Consider the following 3,207-nt stretch of genomic DNA (forward strand, 5'->3'; position numbering starts at 1 on the left):
AGCTACCCGTTGATAACCCACAAGTATAGGGGATCAATTGTAGCCTTTCTCGATAAGTAAGAGTGTCGAACCCAATGAGGAGCTAAAGGTAGAACAAATATTCCCTCAAGTTCTATCAACCACCGATACAACTCTACGAACGCTTAACGTTCACTTTACCTAGAACAAGTATGAAACTAGAAGTACCTTGTAGGCGTGATAGGATAGGTTGCAAGAAAATTAAAGAACACATAAATAAAAACTAGGGGCTGCTAAGATAAAGAAACAACTAACTAGCCTTAGTAGAGATCTTTTTGTCACAAGAATATTATTTGTCCCTAGGCAATCCATAACTAGATCGGTAATCATTATAGCAATTTTATATGAGGGAGAGGCATAAGCTAACATACTTTCTCTACTTGGATCATATGCACTTATGATTGCAACTCTACCAAGCATTCGCAACTACTAAAGATCATTAATGTAAAACCCAACCATAGCATTATAAGGTATCAAGTCCTCTTTACTCCCATATGCAACAATCCACCTAGTTGGGTTTATGCTTCTGTCACTCAAGCAACCCACCAGAGGCAAATCATGAAAACATTGCAACACCCTACAGCGGGGATCCCTCAAGCTTACACGACACGGAGAGCACCATAGGACAACACCAATAATAAAACATGCAACTCAAACCAATCATGATCATCAATCAACCCATAGGACAAAAATGGATCTACTCAAACATCATAAGATAGCCATACATCATTGGGAAATAATATATAGCGCTGAGCACCATGTTTAAGTAGAGATTACAACGGGGAGAAGGGGTGTTACACCGCTGCATAGAGGGGGAGAGAGTTGGTGATGACGGCGGCGAAGTTGTTGGTGTAGATCGTCGTCACGATGATGGCCCCGACGACATTCCAATGCCAACGGGAGAGAGGAGGAGAGAGCTCTACTCCTTCTTCTTCTTCCTTGGCCTCCCCCCTAGATGGGAGGAGGGTTACCACTCTAGTCCTTGGCCTCCATGGAGGTGGAGGGGCGAGAGCCCCTCTGAGATTGGATCTCTCGCTCTATTTCTTTCTGCTTCTGCGTTTTTCTGCGTTCCAGATTCTGACGTTTCACCATTTCTTATATTCCCGAAGATCCGTAACTCCGATTGGGCTGAAATTTTAACACGATTTTATCCGGATATTAGCTTTCATGCGATGAAAGTAGGGCATGAATCGCCTTACGAGGTTACCACAAGCCACCCTGGCGTGCCCTACCCCCCAGGGCGCGCCCCTATGGCTTGTGGGGCCCTCGGGCACCACCTTCTGTTGATTCCACTTCCCAAAATTCACATATATTCCAAAAAATATCCATAAGTTTTTATCCCGTTTGGACTCCGTTTGATATGGATTTTCTGCGAAACAAAAAACAGGCAACAAATAGGAACTGGCACCGGGCACTGGATCAATATGTTAGTCCCAAAAATAGTATAAAAAGTTGCCAAAAGTATATGAAAGTTGTAGAATATTGGCATGAAACAATCAAAAATTATAGATACGGCAGAGACATATGAGCATCCCCAAGATTAATTCCTTCTCGTCCTCAAGTAGGTAAATGATAAAAAAGATAATTTTGTATGTGGAATGCTACCTAGCATAATCTTCATCATATAATCTAATCATGGCATGAATATTAAGACACGAGTGATTCAAAGCAATAGTCTATCATTTGACATTAAGACAATAATACTTCTAGCATACTAATAAAGCAATCATGTCTTCTCAAAATATCATGGCTAAAAGAAAGTTATCCCTACAAAATCATATATTCTAGCTATGCTCCATGTTCATCACGCAAAGTATTAAATCATGCACAACCCGGGTTTTATCCAAGAAATTGTTTCATACTTCAGTATTCTCAAACTTTTTCAACTTTCACGCAATACATGAGCGTGAGCCATGGGTATAACACTATAGGTGGAATAGAATATCGTGGAGGTTGTGGAGAAGACAGAAAGAAGGAGATAGTCTCACGTCAACTAGGCGTATCAGCGGGCTATGGAGATGCCCATCAATAGATATCAATGTGAGTGAGTAGGGATTGCCATGCAACGGATGCACTAGAGCTATAAGTGTATGAAAGCTCAAAAAGAAACTAAGTGGGTGTGCATCCAACTCGCTTGCTCACGAAGACCTAGGGCAATTTGAGGAAGCCCACCATTGTAATATACAAGCCAAGTTCTATAATGAAAAATTCCCACTAGTATATGGAAGTGACAATATAGGAGACTCTCTATCATGAAGATCATGGTGCTACTTTGAAGCACAAGTGTGGAAAAAGGAATAGTAGCATTGCCCCTTCTCTCTTTTCTCTCATTTTTTCCTCCTTTTTTTGGTGGGCTTCTTTGGACTCTTTTCTTCATAAAGTTCGGAGACTCATCCCAACTTGTGAGGGAATCATAGCTTCCATCATCCTTTACTCACATGGGACAATGCTCTAATAATGATGATCATCACACTTTTGTTTACTTACAACTCAAGAATTAAAACTCGATACTAGAAAAAAATATGACTCTATATGAATGTCTCTGACGGCGTACCGGGATGTGCAATGATCTAGCATAGCAACAACATCAAAAATGGACAAGCCATGAAAACATCATGCTAGATGTCTTACGATCATGCAAAGCAATATGACAATGATGGTGCGTGTCATAATAAACGGAACAGTGGAAGTTGCATGGAAATATATCTTGGAATGACTATGGAAATGCCATAATAGGTAGGTATGGTGGCTGTTTTGAGGGAGGTGGGTTTAATGCACCGGCAAAAGTTGCACGGTACTAGAGAGGCTAACAAAGGTGGAAGGGTGAGAGTGCGTATAATCCATGGACTCAACATTAGTGATAAAGAACTCACATACTTATTGCAAAAATTTATTAGTCATCGAAACAAGGTACTACACGCATGCTCCTAGGGGAAGGGTTGGTAGGAGTTAACCATCGCGATCCCGACCTCCAAACAAAGGATGACAATCAATAAATAAATCATGCTCCGACTTCTTCAAATAACGGTTCACCATACGTGCATGCTACGGGAATCACAAACTTTAACACAAATATTTCTACCAATCCACAATTACTCACTAGCATGACTCTAATATAACCATCTTTATATCGCAAAACTATTGCAAGGAATCAAACATACCATATTCAGTGATCTACAAGTTTTATGT

This window comes from Hordeum vulgare, chromosome 2H (assembly GCF_904849725.1).
Source record: "Hordeum vulgare subsp. vulgare chromosome 2H, MorexV3_pseudomolecules_assembly, whole genome shotgun sequence".
In the NCBI taxonomy this organism is placed as follows: domain Eukaryota; kingdom Viridiplantae; phylum Streptophyta; class Magnoliopsida; order Poales; family Poaceae; genus Hordeum; species Hordeum vulgare.